The 25125-nt window shown below is 45.9% G+C and overlaps 1 long non-coding RNA gene across 1 annotated transcript in view; it reads right to left on the bottom strand.

Annotated features, from left to right (window-relative positions):
* The window catches only part of LOC102393709, a 66531-nt gene that overhangs the window by 6072 nt on the left and 35334 nt on the right, over window positions 1-25125 (bottom strand). The window contains exon 2 of the long non-coding RNA XR_006550862.2: window positions 19443-19552. This is a non-coding gene — a long non-coding RNA (uncharacterized LOC102393709). The remainder of the gene's footprint in view (window positions 1-19442; window positions 19553-25125) is intronic.

Below are 25125 nucleotides of genomic sequence, written 5' to 3'. Positions count from 1 at the left end.
ATATGGCAGTCAAATAAAATATTGAATAGCCCAGGATCAGTGGTCATTTCTCAGTTCCCAAGTATATAATTGGAATATATCTACTTAGCAATGGTTCCTTGACAAGTAGAGTAAAATCTCTTTTAGTACAAAGGACCAAGTGGAAGTTTCTAAAGCTGTCCCCGTTCCTAGACCAAAGTGGTAAATCAAAAACATTACCACTTCCCGCAGGAATGGCAGAGATTAGTGTCATCCACAAAGACTTTAAAAGTGCAGAGGAGATGTCCCTATCATATCTCTCATTTAACACACTAGTCTGGCCTCTGCCATGGCAGATTACAGTGAACTACTCCAAACTTAACCAAATACCAGCCCCATATGCAGCTTTTCAGCTTGATGTGTTATCTTAACTAGAGTAAATTAGTATGCTGTTAAGTCACTTCAGTCATGTCCAACTCTGTGCGACACCATAGACAGCAGCCCACCAGGCTCTGCTGTCCCTGGGACTCTCCAGGCAAGAACACTGGAGTGGGTTGCCATTTTCTTCTCCAATGCATGAATGTGAAAAGGTAAAGTGAAGTTGCTCAGTCGTGTCCAACTCTGAGAGACCCCATGGACTGCAGCCTACCAGGCTCCTCCGTCCATGGGATTTTCCAGGCAAGAGTACGGGAGTGGGGTGCCATTGCCTTCTGCGAATTAGTATAGTTGCAGGTAAATGATAGGCAGCTTTTGATCTGATAAATGCTTTCTTTCCCATACCCAGCAGAAAGGAGTACCCAGAACAGTTCATATTCACAAGGGATGAACAGCAGTATTCATTCACAATTCTCCTTTCATACTCTCACAGGACTCTGTTCATTCTCCTTCATTCTGTCATCATATATCCAAGGGGGCCTGAAACATCTAGATATTCCACAGAACATCACTGGTTCACTATATATGTCATCAATGTCACGAAACCTTTATGAGTAAGTAAGCAGTAACAAGAGTATTTGGTCATGGGACACCAAGTAACCATGAGACCAAAACAACCCCCTGTGATCTGGGAATGTCAGCAATCTATCAGAAATTGGACACAGTACATCTGGGATCATGTTCCAAGAGGTCCAAGGATAGACGTAACTGAACAAACAGGGGTCCCATACTCCATGGCACCAAACACGTTTGCACCAGTGTCTCTCCCTCAACTCACACCTATAGTCCTATGAGAGGTTCCCCATGACCAGGAGACAGAGGAAGAAGGAGCCCAAGTTTGGTTCACAGATGTTGGTACACATAGGAAATAGACACTATTGCACCACAGCCCCACTCAGGGGACCCTAACAGACAATAGTGAGAAGAGGTCCTTCTAGTGCAAAAGCTTCAGGCAAGGCATCTGATCATCCGCTTCGTGTGAAGAAAGAAGTGGCCTAATGTTAGGACATATGTAGATTGATGGGCAATAGTGAACAACAGGGCTTGTTAGCCAGGAGCCTGGAAGGAACGAGACTGAAGTCCAGGGACGAAGTCTGGTGTTGAGGCATGGGAATGGGCTCATGGGAGTGAACACAAGTGTGCAGATCCCTGTGTCATATGTTAACGTACACCAGGGATCACCTCCTGTGAAAGACTAAACAGGAAGACTTAGCCAGACAATGTTGGCCAGTCTCAGTTCTTGGTCACCAGTAGCGTGCACAATGAGCTCATAAACAAAGTACCCACGGTGGCAGGGACTGAGCTAGGCACAAACCCAACAGCAGGGGCTTCTTGTTAGCCAGGTTGATCAAGGTTCTATCATTGCTTCCTGGGTTACTAGATCAGCAGGCACAGAAAGAGTTTCTACACTGTCAGGGATCACTGGCCTTGGTCATCATAAAGAAATGTGGCTTGAGTCCATATAATGGGAACGTAGAGAAATGTGTTTGGAACTCGTGTGATTCACTGGAGTGTGTCTGATACTCCTGTACCTAGTATTGTGTATAAGTAGCAGGTGCCCCAGCCACAGCCTGAGGATGGCATAGTAACCAGGTGCCCAGACTCCCTTAGAGATGAGTGCCTGGGCCACCCCACCTGGCAAGCCACCCAGACCAGCAAAAGTGCTAGCCAAGGATAAGAGGAATCAAAAGCAAACAGAAGAGGAGGAAGATAATGATGATCAACTGTGGTCTTGAGATTGTGGAAATAGGAACTGTAGCATGTCCCACTAATCCTCCTCTTTAAAGTTTCCCCAGGAGTTACAACCACGGATTTCTAGAGAAGCTGGCACCAGGTGGAATGAACTGAATGTGAGTGTCAAAAGGATCTCAGTGGTGCAAGTGGTGGGATGTGGTAGACAAAGTCAGTGCCTGGCACAGATGCTCTTACCTGGCCAGGATACCCATCTCCCAACTGCTGTGAATGTTGGCTGCTAACAGTCACAGCTGCCTCCCTTCTCCAGAGAACTGTCCTTGGCTGGAAGAAGCTGCTTTGCCCAGAGATCACACAACCCCAGCATTGGTCTATAGCCAATGCCTGATTGAATTGGGAGTATAAAATGTTGCTCCTCTTGCCTGAAGGGGGAACACTTTACAGTGTGGTTTACAATTCAGGACCCAAGCACCTCCTTGTGGATCAGATCGAGGCAAGATTTGACCTCAGCCTTTTCTCTTTCTCTATTCTGCTTTACTCCCTCCATTAAAGGTATTTCCTAAGAACATTCACTAATAAACCACATGCACTTGAACCCCTGCTTCAGGCTCTGCTTCTAAGAAACAAGACTAAGACTTTCTTTTGTCTGTCTTATGTATCACTAAAGCCTCATCACCAAGAACCATGACGCCTAGCAAAAAATAAATGCTTGCATGAATGAATGGAATGGGGCAGCTCAGAAGTCAAGTGCTTGGCCAAGATCACCCACATCTTAAGCAGCCAAGCCTTGACCTTGATTTGAACTTGAGCTTGATCTTTAGAGACCAAACTCTGACACAGCAGTGCCTGAATGAATGAATCAATGAATGGCAGAAGGAATGCATGCCTAAACCAAGGTTGTCTCTAGAAAGAACTGTTCTAGCTTCCTATGGCTGACCCACTAATACAAATGACTCAAAGTTTTGAAAGCTTTAGGGAGACAAAAACCAATATCTTTCAACCCCTGCCATGTGCTGGGCACTTTACATGCATTACATCATTTCACCTTAATAATAAAAACTATTTTAGGGACTTCCCTGGCAGTCCCGTGGTTAGAACTCCATGCTTCCACTGCAGGGGGCACAGGTTGGATTTCTGGTCAAGGAGCTAAGATCCCACAAGCCAGGCAGTGCAGCTAATAATCATTATTTTCGATAGATTTTATTAACATCCCCATCTTATAAATGTTCAAGGGATTGCCAGTAAAGCAGAGATCTCAAATTCAAGTGCCTACAAGGTCCAGAAAGGTATGAAATAAGCAGACGGGCCCCAAAGGCCTGTCATCGCTGTAATCATCAGGACTGCACCGAGAGGTCTTCTCCTCCCCTTTCCCAGGCACGACCTCCTCCTACCCCACAATTTTAATGTCCGCAAGCCTGAAGACATCGTCAAGGCTCTGGGGAGGAGGGAAGGTTATCTCACAGCTTTCAGGATCTGGTTTGCTTTCTCCAGCGATAGGGGGCAGAGCATTACAGGCCAAGGAAGGAAATATTCCTAACCCCTGACACCCATCATCACTCCTCACGCATTTCAGACACCTGCATGCTCTGATCACTTTTACACCTCCGCTTGGAAAGGTGTTACCACCAATCTGGCAGGTGCGGAAGCCAAGGCTTAGAAAAATGCCGTGGCTTGCCCAAGGTAACCCTGCAGAGTCACTAGTGCCAGGCTTGGGTTTCCTGAGATTTCATCTACTGCTCTTTTCACAAAGCCATACCATGTGTACCTGGGAGCCACAGAGGGTTCTGCAGGCCCTCCTGCCCTCGCCCGGGGTTCTCTGGGAACCCCTCTAAACACACCCCTGGATGTGCTGGCTTCCACTGTGGCCCTGCTATCTGTCCCCAATCCCCAGCCTATACTGAGAGGTTTATTTGCTTACTGAAACCTTGGGCATTGAAATGGCCAAGGAGGACTCTGTAATCACGGGCTGCTGCTGTTGCTAAGAAACAGGTCCTTTAAATTCAATTTACAAAAAAGATAGAGCAAGCGAGCAAGTGAGTGAGAGCAAGAAAGGGATGCTTGAACATCTGGTTCTCCTCCCTGGCTGTCTCCGGTGACTGTGAAAATGAGATAAGTACATTCCAAGATGGATGCTGGCCCTCTCTAAGCCATTTTCCGACTTTCCTCTAAGCTGATATTTCTGGTCAGCCTTGGGTTTGACAGGTTGTGGAGAAGGGTGGGGGGAGTGCTCTTGCAGGAAGCCTGGTGGCTTTAAGAATTCCAGGCACCTTGTCTCCTCCAGGAATGACTCAGATGCCCCTGAGCCACTGAACTAACCTGGTTCTTACGTCTAGGGCTCTCCACCCCCACTCCCACTGTCAGAATAATCATTCCACATATTTATATAAACCTCTTCAGCTCACTCTGGATTTCACACATGTTACCTTAGCTCTTATGGAGGAAATATTATTCTCTGCATATCACAGATGAGGAGGAAATTACGACAGTTAGAAAATGCACCTGAGCCAGGAGTGGAGGGGCCAAAAGCCCTAACCCCAGCTCTGCCAAGAGCAGGCTCAGCTACTCACTCAGATAACGCAGCCTTAAGCTGTGAGCTAGGGTTAGATCATGGTTCCCCACAGTGTGTGCTGCAGAGCAACGTTCCATGGGCGGTAACTGGGTACCAGGTTACAAAGGAATCCTCTGGTCAAACAAGTCTGGGAAAGTTAGTTGTTTTGTTTTTGTTTTTTGTTGTTTTTGTTGTTGTTGTTTTTTGGGTTTTTTTTTTTTTTTTGGAAAGTTAGTTTTAAGTTAGTTAGGTGGTTAAGTTAGTTAGGTCTCACTATAAGATTACTCAGAGCCTTGAATGCTTTAATATGCTGTAGAAATCTCCAAGAGCAGCTATCTTAGCTTGGGTTTCCCCAGAAGCCAGCTGTGATATAAGAATTTGAGTGCCAGCAGTTTATTTGGGAGGTGATGTCAGGGAACCCTGGTAGGGAAATAAAGAAATGAGATAGGGGGATTCCCTGGTTGTCCAGTGGTTAAGAATCTGCCCTGCAGTGTAGGGGACCTGAGTTGACTCTTGGTAGGAGAACTAAGATCCCAACATGACTCTAAGCAACTAAACTCACACAGAAACTACTGAGCCCATGGGCTATGGAGCGTACACGCCACAACCAAGACGTGGTACAGCCAAATAAATAAATATTATTTTTAGAAAAGAAATGAGATAGGAAAAGGAAGGCAGCCATGAAGGAGGAGTCACCAAGCAAGTTATCACTGTGGGCAGCAGGAGCTTCATCTGCTGGGGATCTTTGGGACATGGTGGGGGATACGTGCCTGATATCCCATCAGGAGTGAGGGAGCTGGGGTATTTACACCCCAACTGTGGCCAGTCACTGAGCTGGGCTAGGGAGGGGTGTCATTAATTGTCATTAAAGGTCCAGTAGTTCTTGTTTCCCAGGCACAAGAAGAAAGACTTCAAAGGGGCTGCTCTTCCAGATGCTGATGGCTGGAAGTCCAGCCCAGTGCACTGGCATGGCAAATGTGGGAGTGACTGGTGGTACCCCAATAATATCTACCATATGGAGGAAAGCTGCAGTTTTCAAGGCTGATTCAATCACAACACTGAGGAAAACAGCTCCAGGGCCTCATGTTCCATGGAAGAGTCCATGGAAATATCAAGCTAGGCCCTCTCCAAGGGATGATGGGTGGCTCTACAAGTCTGAGGCAATAACCTTATAAGGACCAAAGAATCACATTTGCTCATCATCAGTTCAGTCACTCAGTCATATCTGAGTGGACTGCAGTACACCAAGCCTCCCTGTCCATCACCAACTCCCAGAGCATGCTCAAACTCATATCCATTGAGTCAGTGATGCCATCAAACCATCTCATCCTCTGTCGTCGCCTTCTCCTGTTTTCAATCTTCCCCAGGATCAGGGTCTTTTCCAGCGAGTCAATTCTTCTCATTAGGTGGCCAAAGTATTGGAGCTTCAGCTTCAGCATCAGTCCTTCCAATGAATATTCAAGATTGATTTCTTTTAAGATTGATGGGTTTAATCCTTAAAACTCCTTGCAGTCCAAGGGACTCTCAAGGGTGTTCTCCAACACCACATTTCAAAGGCATCAATTCTTTGGTGATCAGCGAGAATTCCCTGATAGCTCAGTTGGCAAAGAATCTGCCTGCAGTGCAGGAGACCTAAGTTCAATCCCTGGGTCAGGAAGATCCTGTGGAGAAGGAAATGGCAACCCACTCCAGTATTCTTGCTTGGAAAATTCCCATGGACAGAGGAGCCTGGTGGGCCGCAGTCCGTGGGGTCACAAGAGTTGGACATGACTTAGCAACTAAATGACAGCTTTCTTTATGGTCCAACTCTCACATCCATACATGACTACCAGAAAAACCATAGCTTTGACTAGATGGACGTTTTTCGGCAAAGCAATGTCTCTGCTTTTTAATATGCTGTCTAGGCTTGTCATAGCTTTTCTTCCAAGGAGTAAGCGTCTTAATTTCATGGCTGCAGTCACCATGTGCAGTGATTTTGGAGCCAAAGAAAATAAAGTCTGCCGCTTTCCATTGTTTTCTCATCTATTTGCCATGACGTGATGGGACCAGATGCCATGATCTTCGCTTTTTAAATGTTGAGTTTTAAGCCAGCTATTTTACTCTCATCTTTCACCTTCATCAAGAGGCTTTTTAGTTGTTCTTCACTTTCTGCCATAAGGGTTGTGTCATCTGCATATCTGAGGTTATTGATATTTCTCCTGGCAATCTTGATTCCAGCTGGTGCTTCATCCAGCCCTGCATTTCACATGATGTATTCTACATATAAGTTAAATAAACAAGGTGACAATATACAGCTTTGATGTATTCCTTTCCCAATTTCAACTACTCCACTGTTCCATGTCTAGTTCTAACTGTTGCTTCTTGACCTGCATACAGGTTTCACAGGAAGCAGGTAAGGTGGTCTGGTATTCCCCTCTCTTGAAGAATTTTCCACAGTTTGTTGTGATCCACACAGTCAAAGGCTTTAGCATAGTCAATGAAGCAGAAGAAGATGTTTTTCTGGAATTCTGCTTTTTCTATGATCCAACGGATGTTGGCAATTTGATCACATTTGCTCACCACCTCCCCAAAGCTGGACAGATGAATCCTCACAGACATGAGATAAGTTTGCCTCTGATCTGCCCCCAGTTCATCCTTCAGCACATTCAACCACATTTCTAAGATGCTGCCTTCCGACCTAGGTTATAGTCTGGACCATCCCAGTCTGACCACACACCCATACAGCAAGCTCCTGCTATGTATATGCAGGATTATCATCCCCTACCCCCAGGAGTCACCATTCCCTTCTCGGTTCCTTTGGTTGGCTGGAAACAAGGAAACTATTTCAGACTGCCTTCTCTGCTCACCCCTCTCCCCACACTGGTTGGCTGGATCTGCAGCCTGACTTTTGAAAGCCAAATAATAATACTAATTTCAAGAGAATTAGTAGCAGGGGGTAGCAGGGTGGTTTAGAGCATAGGTGCCTGGAATCAAATTATACCTCCACTACGTACTACCTGTGTGACCTTGAGCAGGTTACTTAACATCTCTGTGCCTCAGGTTTCTCTGAAAGGGATGATAACAATGCTGCCCATGTAGGATTGTTATCACAATGTGCTAGTTACTATTAGAATGTAGTGCACCGTCCCTGGGGACAGGAGGTACTCAGGAATGATATCATTAAGACAGCCATACGATAGCAGCTCAAATGGCAACCCACTCCAGTATTCTTGCCTGGGAAGTCCCAAGGACAGAGGAGCCTGGCACACTACAGTCCATGGGGTCGCAAAAGAATCAGACACAACTTAGTGACTAAACAACAACAATGCTTTTGAGCTCTTATCCCATGCCAGACACCATGGTAAACACTTTATATATATTAAATCATACAATCCCAACTATCTACCTATCAAGCTATGCTATTATCCACATTTTACTGATGTGGAAACATGGCTCAGAGTAGCTATGCCACTGGTCCAAAGTCACAACACGGGTAAGCAACCAAGAAAAATCTTTATGTCTCCAGGAATGGTTGCGCAAGGGTGGAAACCTGGGAAGTGGGAAACAAGCTTTGGTGCAGCTCGAAGGCTACTGAGGGTGCCTTCTAGGTGGTCAGGCCATGGCTAGTTCTTCCTCTTCCCTCATCCCAGAAACCTATAGAAAATACATAGTTCTCCTTGGGCCCCGGATCTGATACTTGGAAGTCAAAACTTTCCAGCTCTGTCTTCTCTGCCTGCCAGAGCTTGTCCTGAGCCATAAGGCCCTCTTCTTCCAGGAAGCCTTTTAGAATCCTTTCCACACCCAACTGCAAAGAAGTTTCCCTCCTTTCCTTCCCTATTAGAGTTCTACCTCAATTACACTCTTTTGGCATATTCACTTCCTGACACCTTCTTTATGTAGGTCTCTTAGCACACTGGATCTCATGAGCAGGTGTGGCTACCCCACAAAGGCAGAGGCATTGCCTTCAACCCTAGGCTACAAGGCCTAACCCAAGTGGCATCTATCACAGCTGCAAGCAGCCTAACACTCAGATGGACCGGAGAAGTCATCTCTCCCTGAATTTTACAGCAAGGGGCACCAACCTGCTTCACTCACCCAGTCAGGCAGTGGAGGAACCAGACTCAAACCCAGGACTCTTGACTTCTAGGCCAGAGCTCTCACACTGAGGACCTGGAGGACTGTCTCCAGGATGATTCAGGATATTGAATTAGCAGGCAACATATACAAGAAGGGACTTATACACACGCATTTCCCCACCACCACCATCCTCAGGATACTGAGTTCCCTGCTCATCTCCCTGGCCTGCTCACTCCTCCTCTTCTTGTGATTTCTCTGCAATTATAGTCCGGTGTCTGTGCATTTGCGTCCCATCGATGAGACTGAAATGCCAGCCATTAGTCTCCATTCTTCACACTCTTAAATGAGAGGGCCAAGATTAATGAAGCATCTTCTCTCAATCAAGAAGCCATTTCAGGCTGTGCTTTTTAAGCCCACCGAGTTGTGCAGATGAATTAATACTGCCTGACCTTTTTATTTTCCACTGGAGGATTGGTGGTGCTCCCCCTACCCTTACACTGTTTGAGGAGCAATCCTGCTCCCAGCCGCTTGGTTCAGCAGCCAGGAGTGTGAGTGCAAAGTGAGGGTGTCGCCTCACAGCACTGAGGGCAGATCATTCCCAGGAGCATTTGGGTGAGGGCAAGCAGGCTGATGTAGCTTCTAGAGGCTCCTCCTACTCAATACACCCACACCTAACAAAACACAAAAGCAGACAGAGGACCCAACAGGAAAGTGTTGCCAAGCCAAGCCCTTGATGTGCAGTGGGGGTCCGGGAGCCAAGACTGGAGCTAAGCCAGGGCAACATTCAAAATAGCTAACAGCAACGTGTGGCATAAGCACCAACCAATCAGAGCAGACGCCCACCATGAACCACCATAGGGCCAGCCAGGCACATCCCAGGGGCTATCAGCTGTGGACAGAGCATTTGTTCTCCCAAGAAATGAAGAAGGTTGGGGTGTTGATCCAGAGAGAGAGAAAAAGTAGGCGGAGAGGGAAGAGGATCAAGTAACACGATGGAAGAGTTGAACTCAAGTCGTGGAAACAATCAAGGGACATGATAAAAAAAGCAACATCTAATCTTAAATCTTAAGTTTCTTGTGTTTTTGCAAGAGAAATTACTCCCCGTTAGTGAAGGACTCTATACTCAAATGTCTATCTATGTCTGTGTGTGATATAGCAGGGGTGGGAAGGTTGTGGGGGAAAGGGGCTGAATTATACATCTGAATCCCCACATTTCTGGACAGGAAGGTGTTCTAGAGTAGGGGGCAGATGAGCTGGAACTTTCAGAATGAGTAGGAGCTTTCCAGTGTGAAGATCTCTCTCTCCCCTATGCTTCAGAAGCGAATCTGCTCCTGTTTCTACTACAGAATTAGCTAAGCTTTGTCTGTATCTGTACAGGTCTCTTCCTAGGATGTGAGTTCCTTATTGGAGGGGTCCTGCTTCTTTCATCTCTGCATCCTCAGCACCCAGCATATGTTTGACCCAGAATCACTGGCCCATCTTTCCCTCTAGGGTATAAATGTATTCAATCAGGAGCGTGTCGGAAGGTGGAAGAGAGGCTGATAATAGTCATGGCGAGGGAGAGGTCATATGCAAGATGACGTTGATGAAGGCTATGCTCAAGACAGAAAGTGCTAGAAGAAGAAACTGTGGATATTGGGCGGATGAGTAACAATTTCTGTCTCATCATCTCTTACTTCCTGAGTGAAACTTGTAAATGCTCTGTTTCTGTGTCCACGGAATGGGCCAGTGTCACCACACATGCAGTTACACACCCACAGACACACACACACACACACACAGACGCACACACACACACACCCACAGACGCACACACACACACACACAGACGCGCACACACACCCACAGACGCGCACACACACACACACCCACAGACGCGCACGCACACACACACACAGACGCACACACACACCCACAGACGCACACACACACACACACAGACGCACACACACACCCACAGACGCACACGCACACACACACACAGACGCACACACACACACACCCACAGACACACACACACACACACAGACGCACACACACACCCACAGACGCACACACACACACACACACCCACAGACGCGCACGCACACACACACCCACAGACGCACACACACACACAGACACGCACACACACACACACACCCACAGACGCACACACACACACACCCACAGACGCACACACACACACAGACGCGCACACACACACACACACCCACAGACGCACACACACACACACACCCACAGACGCGCACACACACACACCCACAGACGCACACACACACACAGACGCGCACACACACACACACAGACGCGCACACACACACACACAGACGCGCACACACACACACACAGACGCGCACACACACACACACAGACGCACACACACACACAGACGCGCGCACACACACACACCCACAGACGCACACGCACACACACACACACACAGACGCACACACACACACAGACGCGCACACACACACAGACGCGCGCGCACACACACACACACACACTGATAACAATAATGATGATGGTGATATGACTAGATCAGCGTTCAGAATCATAATGCATGTTCTCAGTGGTACACATTTCAAAATTTTTTTTTTTGCTTGCATTTCTGTTTATTCATTCAGCCAACCGAGCACCTCCTACGCGCCAGCAGCTTCGCTAGGTGTCAGGATTAAATACAGTCCCTCAACCTCAAGAAAAGAAAGCAGCCACTTCAGACAGGAATCACATGAGATTTTTCTTAGTTTATGATATGTCATAGGAGCAGGGAAAGGAAGGAGGAAGTGTCAGCTAGCTGAGCCCGGAAAGAAAGATGGGATTCAGGCAGGAAAAGGAGCAAAGGGCATCCTGGGGAGAGAGGCAGCGTGAGTGAAAGTCTTATTGTCTTCATTCGTATTTGGTACTGCTTTTATAGCATGTTAATACATATTTTTTTCTGCTTAAAAATTAAAAGCAGGGCTTCCCTGATGGCTCATTGGTAAAGAATCCGCCTGCCGGTGCAGGATATATGGGTTGGGCACTGATCCAGGAAGATCCACATGCCACGGGGCAGATCAGGAAGACCCACATGCCACGGGGCGATTCAGCCCGCGAGCCCCAACTACTGAGCCTGTGCTCTAGAGCCTGTGAGACACAATTACTGAAGCCCATGCGCTCTCAAGCCCGTGCTTCAGAGCAAAAGAAGCCACCACTGAGAAGCCCACGCACCACAACTACAGAGTAACCCCCACTCACCACAACCAGAGAAAAGCCCACACAACAACGAAGACCCAGCACAGCCAAAAAGAAAGAAAGAAAATTACTTTTTAAAAAGAAAATGGCCTTTAGAGCCTGGAGCAAGAGACCAAAGTGGTAGCAACAGATGAGCTACAAGAAGAAGGTGCCCTGGGAAGGAAGCTATGCTTACCACCTGCAGTGCCCTGTGAAGGAATCTGGACTTTATTCAGCATGACACCATGGAGGGTTTCTAAGCCTGGTGATGAGGGAACAGGAGAGCCAGAGGCAGACAGCTGGCCATTTCCTTGAGGCTGGGAAGACCTGTTTCCAAGGCAAGCTCCACTGGAAGGTCCGCGCATCATCTCAAGGCTGCCATGAGCACCGCCCTCCTGTGCAGACTTTAGTACTTGGGCTGTGTGAGGGCCAGGGAATGCTTCACTCACATAAAATCATGCTTCTCCCACACGGTTTCTCTTTTCCAAAGAGAAAAGAAAAGCTGGTCTCTACCCAAGGTTGTGTGCTCAGGTGTGGCTATCCTCGTGAGATCCGTGCGTGGGGCGGTCTCCATGGAGATGCCATGTTGGTTCAGGGTGGAGGAGCAGAGCCATCCCACACCTGTCTGAGCCTGCACCTGGGCAAGCTCTGCATTTTCCAACAGGACCAGGTAGCGCACATCGTCGAGAATGAGTGGGTCCACCCAGGAAAACTTGCACTAAAGACAAAATTAGAAAACTAGGCAGCAGGAGACAAAACCCATTCATAACATGAACAGAACTCAGCCACTAGCCATGGCCCTAAGCCTCACTCACAACTGAAACACCCAATCTAAATGTCTGCCTTATTTGGTGCTGCTTTTTATAGCCTATCAATAAATATTTTCTGTTAAAAAAGATGTTTTGACTTCCTTGCAGGAACATGTACCCTTCTTATACAAGAAAAAAGAAAACTAAAGCTTAAAGATCAAATCTTTTAGCAAACTGATAGAAATCCAAAAGGGAAATATATTCTAAAATATGCAAAAACAAGGCTACACACACACACACACACACACACACACACACACACACACACTTTCACCAAAAAAAACTCACAGCAGCACATAAGCAACCCCCAGCTCATTCTCCAGAGCTCCAGAAAACCTCCTTGCCCTTGGCAGCCAGGCCATGGAAGGCCCCCCCAAATCCCCCACCATCTGGCATTTTTGTCTGCAAAGCACAGGCCTTTCTACCCTGGGCTGCCTGCCCACCCTGCGGATGAGGCCAGGCACTGGTGAGGGCTGCCTGGACTTTGCCTCCCTGCCATGGTAACCACCACATGCACGCGCGTGCACACACACACACACACATGCATATGCATAGGCACACACACACACACACACTCTCAGCCCTACCTGCTTTCTGGCCCCATCACCATAGGCTCAGGCCAGGGCAGCCTTGACTGTCAGCTCTGTCCTAATCCTACCTACCCCACACAGCAGCCAAAAAGGCACACATGTCAGGGAGGGGGCGGGGAGAGGATAAACAACCACAGGAAGGCAGCAGGACTCGAGGGAGGGAGCAAGGCCCTGGGGAGGGGGGCACGCAGGCAGGTGGCAGAGGGGCCCTCATTAGCCGGACCATCTGTCAAGAGTGAAGGAAAGGCACCCAGCTCTGCAGTCCAGGGCCCTGCTGTACATATACTCACACACTCTCACACACGTACAAGCACACACACAATTATACACACACATATATTGACATCCACCCATGCCCACATACCCATAAAATCCTACGCAAAGATATACACATCCTCCCCTACTTGTGAACACAAAAATGTACACAAATGACAACTGCACACACACACACGAACATATACGCACCGATATGTAGTCACACTGTCATCGTAACCACGCACAAAGATAAACATAACTGTATGTACACATGTGCTTAAACGTACACCCATATGTAGTCAAACATACATGCACAGACTCACACGCATAAGCACATACTCCCATATGGCTACATTCTCTCTCCCATGCAACCCCACGCCCATGCACAAATCCACTCAGACCTCTTCCCCGCTGCCATCCTGCCAGGCCATGGGTCCTCCACCTCCATGCTCTGTGCCCCTTTCATGCTCCATACCGTCTCTTCCACCCAGCAGTCCTACAAGGCCTTGCTGCCCTGCCACTCACGAGTCAGGAGCGCAAGGGGTGGCAAAGACTGGGTGAGGAAGAGTTCAACACCATACTGAGAAGCATTGATCAGTCTTTTTCTGGGTATGCTTAAAATGTAAGGAGAAAGAGAAGGCAGCTAACACGATCAATGGCTCCCTGACTTCACTACTTTGCTAAAAGCAAGACCTAGACCACCAGAGGGCTACCTCCAAGGCCTGAGGCACTGTTAACCCACCACTTGACTGTGGTTGGGAAGATGGTAGGGTACGCAGGTTCAGGGCACTGAGCTGGTCTCAGTAGCACCATACTTGGGCTGCATGATCTTTGTTTCTAGCATCTCTGAACTAAGATGGGGATTATACCTTCCGCACCAGAGTTCTGTGTAGTCTCATGAGATCACACCTGGACTGTGATCACCTGGCACCTGGCACATGCTAAGAACTCAATAAACCTCAACTATTTTACTCTTGAAGACTATTATCCATATTTCAAAGTTTTAGTAAAGAACCATAATCCAGGTGAGGGCTCCAGGTTATTTCAAAGTATCTTTTATTTAGAGAGATGCAGATGTAGAGACTTGCACACATAGTGGGAGAAGGAAAGGGCAGGACAAACTTTAAGAGCAACCTTGAAATATATACACTGCTGCTGCTGCTGCTGCTAAGTCGCTTCAGTCGTGTCCGACTCTGTCCGACCCCAGAGACGGCAGCCCACCAGGCTCCCCCGTCCCTGGGACTCTCCAGGCAAGAACACTGGAGTGGGTTGCCATTTCCTTCTCCAATGCATGAAAGTGAAAAGTGAAAGTGAAGTCACTCAGTCGTGTCCGACTCTTAGTGACCCCGTGGACTGCAGCCTACCAGGCTCCTCCACCCATGGGATTTTCCAGGCAAGAGTACTGGAGTGGGGTGCCATCGCCTTCTCTGAATATATACACTACCATGCATGAAACAGGCAACTAATGGAAGCTGCCATATAACATAAGGAGCTCATCTCGGGGCTCTGCAATGACCTAGAGAGGTGGGATAGGGATGGCGGTGGGAGGCAGGTTCAAGAGGGAGGGGGTATATATACGTATTTATATGCATATATATATATATATATATATATATTTATGGCCGATTCATTTTGTATGGCAGAAACCAACACAACATTGTAAAGCAATTATCCTCCTACTAAAAATAAAAATAAATAAATGAAGTATCTTCTATTTCAAATGAACCAAAATGGTGCCCGTGGGCTGGACTCTGAAGTCAGTGTGGCCTGGCAGGACCAAACATCTACTGTTTGCTAATTATGGTCTCCACCTGCAGCCGTGGAGGAGGCACAACCTCTGTTCCCAGAAAGTTTAGCCTCCCCTGGAGAAGAAAGAGAAGTTTGGAAACAAACACAATAAAAGGAAATAGATTAAAAAATGGAGAAAACAACCCATATTCATTTGCCAGTAAGGAAAATGAGACTTGGAGAAGCAAAATGATAATTTGCCCAGGGATGCACAGCTGATAAAGGGCAGGGCAGGGGCCTGAGCTCAGGCCTACCTTGAGGTCAGATCTCATGCTCTTTCCACTGTAACGTGGAGCTCAAGGGACTCCATCTTTAGAGCAAATATAAACTCTGGCCGACTGGGTGATGGGTTCCTAGCAAGCATGGCCTAAACCTCTCAGAGTGACTCAGACTTGATAGAAATAAAAAGTCAGAGAGAATGAATAAAGAAAAGAAAATGGGAAGTTTTAAATCTCTCATCCATAAACAAAGCAGAATACATAAACACCCCAGGAATGGCCCTCACAGGAGATAACACCATGCACTTTTACAGAGGGACTTACAAGACCTGAATAAATGGGAAGATGTGCTATATTTATACATTTGAAGACTGACTATGAAGAAAATGTTCTTTTTTCCAACTTTACACAGAACTTTAACCAATTCTAATCAAAATCCTAAGGCCATTATGTTTTGAACTTAGAAAAACCATTCTACGTTTCATCTGGAAGAATAAATAGATAAAGTTGGGGAAGAAAATACTGAAAAAAGAAGCCTAGTGTGGAACTTGGTATACTGGGTATGAAAACTTATTTATACAGCTATTAAATTTTAAACATTGATATTGGCGCAAGAACACATCGGTCGATAAAACAGAATATGTAGCCAGAAACAGATATTGGTACATGCGAGAATTTAGTATCAAATCAAGGATGCTTCACAAACCAGTGAGAACAGGATGGATGATTCAATACCAGACCTGGGGAAACCGGATATCCAGGGAAAATCCTGTTAGCGTCTCACTTCACAGCATGTATCCAAATAAAACAAACCTAGAAAAAATGTAGGTGACTGTGTATCCATTTTCCCTCTGAACACAATCACATCTATCAGGAGGAGCCACAATAGAAAAGATGAAGATTGAACTCTGAACAAATTTGAAACTTTGAAAGACAAAAATCAACATAAGACAATGGTTGCAGCTGGTTGATGGATACAGAGATGCATTCATTACTGTATTCACTCTGCTTTTGCGTGTGTTTGAAAATGACCATGGTTAAAAATAAAAGTTTAAAAAAAACCCATAAATTTAAAAGGCAAACAACCATAGAGAAAAATACTTTTTTAACATCCGTGGGGCCTATAAACTACTGTTATCTTTAAGGTGCAAAGTGCTCCTCCAAATGACTAACAAGCATCAGCAATTCTTTGGCCACCTAATACGAACAGCTGACTCACTGGAAAAGGCCCTGATGCCAGAAAAGACTGAAGGCAGAAGGAGAAGAGGGCAACAGAGGATGAGATGGTTGAGAGGATGGCATCATTGACTTGGTGACTGAACAACAAGCATCAGCAGACAGGAAGTGGCTGTGGGTTACTCTCTGAGCATCCAGTCCCCTTCCTTCTTCCTCACAGTCCTGGATTTCTATTGAAACCCACAAGTTCTGGGGATGCTGACTTCATCCCCAGCCCTGAGGAGATCGTGTGACCTGACTACACCAATCAGTGCCTCCCAGTCCCCAGTCACTGTGATTGGTTTGGAAGGGGCACGTGACCCCAACAGGATGACTCTCAGGGCTTTTAATGGGCATGGGGACTGAGAAGTTACTTCTTTCCTGCTGGACTTTAGTGGAGTCCTAGAAGCTCTGAGAGACCCCTAGGGCTGGGAGTAGTGAGAAGTCTCTCTGAAATAAAGCCCATGCTGGAAAGCTGAGCCAAGAAGAGATGAGAGAGAGAAAGAGGGCTCAGTGATATTTTTTTGAATCCTGGACCAAATTTCACCTAACATTATATCTACTCCTATATAAATGCAAATAGACAAAAATTACATTTTGGGGGATTTCTGTTACCTGCAACCAGAAGCAACCAAACTAAAATGAGCTAAATGAGCCTGAGAGTGTAGAGATTGGCAAGCAGGCACCACCCCCAAAAGGGAGAAGTTGGTAGCTTTTTGCATGTGCCCCACAGGTGGGCAAGGAAGTTCAGCAGAGCTGATGTGGGCAGGCTTCCCCTCATGCAGAGGTTGGGTAGGTCTCACCCATGCTCTGGTTTTGGTTCTGGCTCATCTCCAAGCTGCCCCATAGCGCCCTTCTTCTCTCTCTGATGGAAGAGACTCGGATGCCACTTGGGCTCCTGGAGTCACCACAGCAGGCAGTCCCCCTCAGTAATGTAACTTGCTCTGACTAGGAAGATGCTGAAGCATCTGGGGGCAGGTGCTCCTGGGTTATTTTGTCAGAGATCCATAATATCCAATCTGAAGCTTTCTTCTCCTGCCCTGAGCTTGGAGACCAGATCAGGGACTCTTCGAGCAGAATGCCACCTCACTGGAGTGGTCAGTGGGGCATGGGGATTACCAAGAGATATCTGGGTGTGGCCTCTTCAACTTTACAAGGCCAAAAGGAGCCTTCTCTATGTATCCACAGAGGCCCAAACTCAGGGACAGTTAAATCAGGACCCCTGTTGGACAAACCCAGTCGTCAATTGTGTTCATCAGCAGGGGAGAACCTTTCTTTGTGGACCTGGAATGTCCGGGCCCATAGGCAGGGTCCCTGCATGCATCTCAGTCCCTGCGGCAGCCTAGGGAGCATGGTATTGGGGCCAATGAGGACACAGGTCATCCCCCAGGCTTGGGGAGGGCTGATGGTGTGAACTTCCCAGAGTCTAGGGTCAGTGCTGAGAGGACTCACCTTCTATCGTGGTCCCGGAATTCTGCCCCAACGTGTATTTGCCAAATTTGCTTCTAGGAATCCCACTTTTTAAGACAGCACTTTTCCACAACCACTCATCTTTTTAAAAATTATTACTTTTCCTAGCTGTTATTTTTGCATTCTTTTATAAATCCATTTTGAACAAAATACTTGATAGACACAAAAGAATGTAACAAATATGTTAAAATGCACAATGTGAAAATGACCTCCCCACCCCATTTGAAAGCTAGAACATCGCCAGTGAGTTATATCCGCCTATCCCACTGTTACACTTTGCCCTACTCCAAGCAGCCAAATCTTGATTTTTGTGTTTATCATTCATTTGCTTTTTGTGTAATTTTTTCACGTGAATGATTTATAAAATTGGAATCAAATTCTCTGTATCTTCTTACTTCACTTAACTTAATATGCCTCTAAGATGTATTCATGTTGTTCCAAATAGCTGAGGCTCGTTCGCTTTCATTGCTGCCTTACATTCCTTTGTGTAAATGTATTCTAATTCATATATCCATTCATCTGTCTACAGACATTTAAGTTGTTTGAGCTGGGAGTTTTCTGCTAAACCAAACATGCTCCTAGAAACATTCCTAAAACACTGGTACCCACAGGCAAGAAGCTCTCTGGGCATTGCTGGGTCAAAGTGAAAGAAAGTCAAAGTCGCTCAGTCATGTCTGACTCTTTGCAACAAGATTGTCTATACAGTCCATGGAATTCTCCAGGCCAGAATACTGGAGTGGGTAGCCTTTCTCTTCTCCAGGGGGTCTCCCCAACCCAGGGATCGTACCCAGGTCTCCCACATTGCAGGTGGCTCTTTACCAGCTGAGCCACAAGGGAAGCCCAAGAATACTGGAGTGGGTAGCCTATCCCTTCTCCCGCAGATCTTCCTGCCAGGAATCAAACTGGGGTCTCCTGCATTGCAACTGAGCTATCAGGGAAGCCCAATGCTGGGTCAGTCTATACTCAAATGTTCAGTTTCACAAGATTAGTTTTAGCCGCATTCCCACATTCTCCCTTTAAGTGTGTGGTTGCCTGTATTATTATTCCCCATTACTCACTCCCCAGCCTATAAGGGGATTGATTATTCATCTCCACTGATATCTGTGGTATGCAGTGTCTTGCTTTGGGGGACATGTCCCTGCCAAGTGACTTGCTTTGACCAATGGAACATTAAAAAACAAGTACCAAGTACCTTATCTAAGCAGAAAGTTTAAGAGTCATCACGTGTTCTGTCTTCGCTCTTTTTCCCTCTGCCATGAGATTTTCATGTTCCCAGTGGGAGCTGTTCCATCAGCCTGGACCCTAAAACAAAAAGACATGGAGCAGAGCTGCAGCCAACATAAATGATAAAAGACTTTGAGTGAAAGATACAACTTTGTTGTTATAAGCCATTGAGTTTACAGGTTGTTTGTTACAGCATCATAACAGCAAAGCCTGCCTGAGACAAGACATTCCATTAATATTTACTGAGCATTTCCCACAAACAGGCATATGCTGGGCTCTGTGAAAGCAATGATGTCCAAAATAGACAAGGCTTGTGGCTTCATGGATCAAACTCTAGATAAGTAGCACATCAAAAAGGTTCTAGAGATTCCCTAGTATAGCTCTCAGGGACAAACTCGTCGGTTAGAACTCTTCCCATCAGAGGCAACATGCCTGATAAAGAAACGTGCCGTTTCCCCAAATCTTAGTTGGAACAAGGATGCTTGCTAAAGTTTGGACAGAGGGGAAAAAGGCATGGTTGGGAAAGGCAGCTAAGAACTGAGCTTCTGCTCCAGAAGTGAGTAGACCTGAAGGAGCCCTGCTCCACAGCTGGTTCTGTCTGGATACCTTTTTAAAAGTGAGGCATAATTGACATAATAGATGCACAGACTTTTTAAAAAATGAAACGTGTTCATTGATTCTCAAAATGTCCAGGAACTACTCTTGAAGCTCAGATAGATCCAGAAGCAAAGAACAGACTCAGGGCCTCAGCTCTGTTCTCCTCTGTGTTTGTCTTCATTCTCGACAGCCTCTTCTCTCACGGTCGCAAACTGACCACCACTCGATACAAGCTCCTTCAGAGCTCCAAGACCCCCCTTCAAACAGAGGCCCTGGGCCTGACTCCCAGGGCCGAGTTGGGCCACAAGCCCAACCCTGAGCCAATCAATGTCCAGGGAGATGAAATGCACTGATTGGCCCAGGCCTGGGTCACACGCCACTCCTGGAGTTGGTGATGGGGTCACCCTAACCAAACTCCATGGGCTGAAAACAGGGTACAGGTGGACACCCTCAGGGAAAATTAGGGTACACTTACTAGAAAGGGAAACAGATGCTGGGCAGGCAAGCCACAAATATCTATAACCACCTCCATCCGCCTTCACAATGGTACACGGGAGCCACAGAAACTGGCTTGTGAGAGGCAATCGTACATCCCTTCCAGACTTCACATTCAGTGGTATCACGTTAGTATGAAATCGCCGTCATGAAAGTGCTTACATCATGGGAACAGGCAGGTGCTACACATCAGGGCTTTCACTTCCCCAGAGGTTGTTACACATTTACTAACCCACCACTTCCCCATCCCTAAGTCTCCTATTGTTATCATTCCAGCTCTGCCTGGTCTCACAGCACCAATTGCACAAGTCCCTGGCCTCTCTGGGACTTGATTTTTCCCAATTATAAAATGCAAAAGTTAAACTCATTCCTTTTGAAGATATCTTCCATCTCTGACAGCTGTGAGGCCCTGAAGAGTGTGTGTGTGTGTGTGTGTGTGTATGCACACAAGTTCATGTTTGCATTTTCTGCATCAGAAATCACAAATGCAGGCCTTGGCCATAAACTCCAATATAATTTGGTGAGCTGTACCTCTTGACTTGGGCTATTAAATCATTTTCCCTCCAAAGGTACACATGTTGTGGCATAAGGAGCAAACTGTTGACAGATGGTGGAGAAACTTCGCAGGCCCATAATTGAGACTTATTTTCATACATTCGTGCCAGTTTGAAATCTAATTGCCAATAAAACAATACTGTGATACTGCCACATCTAATACCTCTGCCACTCGCCAAAGTTACACTTGAATCCACTAGTAAATTCTAATCTCCCAGAGAAAAATATTTCCCCCTCTTCATCAGAAAAGCAGTGCTATAAATCCACGTACAGTGGTTCATTTTCAAACACGAGTCTACTCTCCCCAGTCCCCAAAGAGCCCTCACTCGGCTAATGTTAGTGCCTGCCTGAGAGCTGTAGATATTCTTTGTTTACTTGACAGAGCACAGATGTGGTTTGGCGCAGCAGCAATGAGATCTTTTGCTGAGAAACACTCTGATGGGCCAGTTTCTCCCCATCTTAGAATGACCCAGTACCACTCTTTGGAGATCTTTTACCCCCATGAAGGTAACGTGGCTAGAGACCCAACGCCACCCATTGAGCAGGGTGAGATGGAGGAGCCCTGACCTCTCCTCCCCAGTTTTCCATTTTCACCCCCCTGATGAAAAGGTTTGCAGACAGATCAACCCAGATCAATCAGGGATGTAAACAAAAAAGAGGCTTTTGGTGCAATGAAGACACGCAGGGGCAGGGTTCATTTGTGTCTACTGAAAATGCAATCTGTCACCCCAAACCACAAGCCTGCTAACAGTAGTACCAGCCATCCTTCACATGCCAGAGCTCTGCCTAGTTTACAAAGAAATCCTCACTGCGGACCGAATCTATGCCATGTCTGAGCCCAGGGAAGGTGTGGTAAATACAGTGATTATTGTCCTTGCCTACGTGGTCTTCACATTAGCCCTGGCATGTGGGCTGTTATTTTTCCCATTTTAGAGACAATAAACTGAGGTTCAGAGTGGCTAAGAAATTTTTCCTTGAGGTTGCACAGTGATTAGTGATGATGAGATCTCAACTCAGATTATCTGAGTTAACTCCAAGTCCAGTTCTTCATTATGAGGATTAAGTGAAATTAACTATGGAAGCTTAAAAAAATTCAGTTCCCTTTCTCCCACCCCAGCCCCACCTCCACCTGTGGTCTCAGTTCTTCCACCTGATCTTTCCCACTTTCCATATACAAGCCCTTAAATGTTTGAAAATTATCATAGTCTCCTGAAGTTTCCTTTTGCCATGCGAAACATGGTTTCTTGACTTCTTCATATATTCCCCAAGTCATCACCTGACATCTAGATCACTACTTCTCAAGTGAGCACATGAATCATGCACAGAATTTGCTGAAGTGCAAATTTTGACTCAGGAGTTCTGGGTGGAGCCTGAGCATCTGCATCTCTAACCACTTCCCAGAGGATGCAAATGCTGTTGGTCCATGGACCACATTTTGAGTAGCAATCATAGGGCATAGACCTTCCCTGTCCAATTTCAATAGCCACTGGCCACACGAGGTTACTGAGTATTTGAAGTGCTGTTGGGGCAACTGAGAACCTCAATTTTTATTGTGCTTAATTTTAATCATTTAAATTTAAAATAAAAAAAAAAGTAGTATAAATATTTTTCCACTAAATACAACTTTTGGTTTCAGTGAACTATGTTTCATTTTGACCACTGAAAATTTAGAGCTTGAACTGAGATGTGCTGGAAGTATAAGATACACACTGGATTTCAAAGACTTAGCACATGGGGGAAAAAAGAGAATGTAATATCTCAATAATTTGTTTATATTGATTACATGATGAAATGATAATATTTTTGATAGACTGAGTTATCTAAAATATTGTACTGGCTACTAGAAATTTTTTTAATTTTAGATAGATAGATTGATTTGGCCTGCATTGTAAAGCTGTCTTGTTGGAAAAGACCCTGATGCTGGAAAGGATTGAGGGCAAGAGAAGGAGGTGACAGAGGATGAGATGGCTGGATGGCATCACTGACTCAATGGACATGAATTTGAGCAAAGTCTGGGAGATAGGGAAGGGCTGGGAAGCCTGGCATGATGCACTTCATGGGGTCACAAAGAGTTGGACATGACTTGGTGATGGAACAACAGCAATATTTCTATTGAACAATTATGGTCTAGATCATTCACCAGCCTGACCACTTTTTTCTTTCTGCTGAGCTCCAGCTTATCAACATTCCACTGACACAAGGTCTAGACACTGTACTCATACCAATACCACCTGAGGGCTATTGGATTGTTTTGCATGAGTTTGGGGGTCAACCACACAACATCAACTCCCATGGCTTTTTGGCATGACCTGGCATTCATCCAGCTCTACTCTAGCCCTGATGTGCCTAGTCTAGATGTATCATTAAGACACTACAGTTTTCCCAGTTCAGTCTCTCCTGTTTGCTTCAGCCCATTCTTCCTGCCATTCAGGGTCTCCCTTGCATCTTGATTCCATCATTCAACATATCCTTGCCAACTTCACAACATCCTCATATTTGGTAAGCTTGCCTTCATGTCTTCAACCAGGGCAGCAATTAAATTGTTAAAGGAGACAGATCACATCTTGAGATTGATCTCAGGCCCCCAGAGCCCTGCTTCCTGAATGACAGCAAGCCATTCATCAGCACCCTTCAGGTATCACACTTCACTCTGCCTGTCTGTGCTCTCCCCTAAAATCCTCTTCCTCTCTCTATATAGCCGTGTGAAAGAGCTTGCCCACAGGTCAGCTGAAATTCCACTGCCAGAAAACTTCCATAGGGAAATAACCATGGATGTATGTGAAAATACAGCTGAAAGGAAATGTTAACAGTGTAATTTATAATAGAAAATAGTAAGGAGCAACTTCCATGATGTCTACAACAGGAATTGGTTAAAATACAGTATGGTATATCCACCTACTGCAATGATCTGCATATATTTAAAACATGATGTTGATGTTATAGAAAAATTGTTGTGGAAAATTGTCCTCAATATATTTAAGTGCTAAAAGCATGTTATAGAAGAGTATGTAAAGAACAATACTATTTCTAAGTATTGTTTACATTAAGTGGGAAAAAGATAGGTGCAAAAATACATTAAAATGGTGAATACAGTTATCTCTCAGTGATAGAATTGAAATCACTTTTATTTTCCATGCCAAGGGTTCTGCTTACACTATCTTGTTTAATACTTGTTGCAACTCTGCAGAGTATGCAAAATCATCTTCATCTTACAAGGAGACCAAAACCAAAGCTCATAGAGGTTATCCACCCTGTTCCAGGACCCTCTGGAGGAAGCACAGGGCCATTGGAAATCAGTCCTTCTGGCTAAGTCCAAGTCTCTTCCCCAAGACCCACAGCCTCCCCTCTATGGCCTGGAGGATTCTGTAAGCATGGGATATCTGGATTCCAGCCAAATGTCTGATTACAGCCATTCCTTCCATCTGTGTTTTAAATCTATCCCCATCTCATCTACTTGAGGACATAGCTTCAGTCATCTTATTTCATCACATGCCTCCTCACTACTGATCATTTCTTTTGGCATACTAACATGCTCTTATTATTTATGTGTTTAGTCATTCATTCATTTGTTCATTGATTTAAAAACAAACAAAAAACTGCCTCTCCTAATCTCAATTTTCCCTTCAGGTACCACCTCACTTCTCTTCCTCCCCTTTAGAGCAAAACTCCTTCAAAAGGAGCACAAGGGAGTATTTAACAAATGGTACCAATGTTTAGGAACCCCATCAAACATGGAAATGAGATGACAGGTGACCAGCTTTGCAAGACCTAATTATCTCATTTGCCGCTTAGAGCCAATGACAGAACATTCTACTGATTTAGAGCTGATGCCCATTTGTATCAAAGCTAACTGGCAGGAGTAGCTTCAAAACCATGGCTCCTAGGTCCCAGAGGACATTAGCGGAGAAAATATGAAGAGACTCCCAGGACCCAAGTCCCAGAACATATCCTGCCTCTTAAGAAGAACAGCAGTGAATGCTCCTCCCCCAGACAAACATCAAACC

Source organism: Bubalus bubalis, chromosome 4 (assembly GCF_019923935.1).
Source record: "Bubalus bubalis isolate 160015118507 breed Murrah chromosome 4, NDDB_SH_1, whole genome shotgun sequence".
Taxonomy (NCBI): Eukaryota; Metazoa; Chordata; class Mammalia; order Artiodactyla; family Bovidae; genus Bubalus; species Bubalus bubalis.
This window is presented reverse-complemented; position numbering and strand designations above follow the sequence as displayed.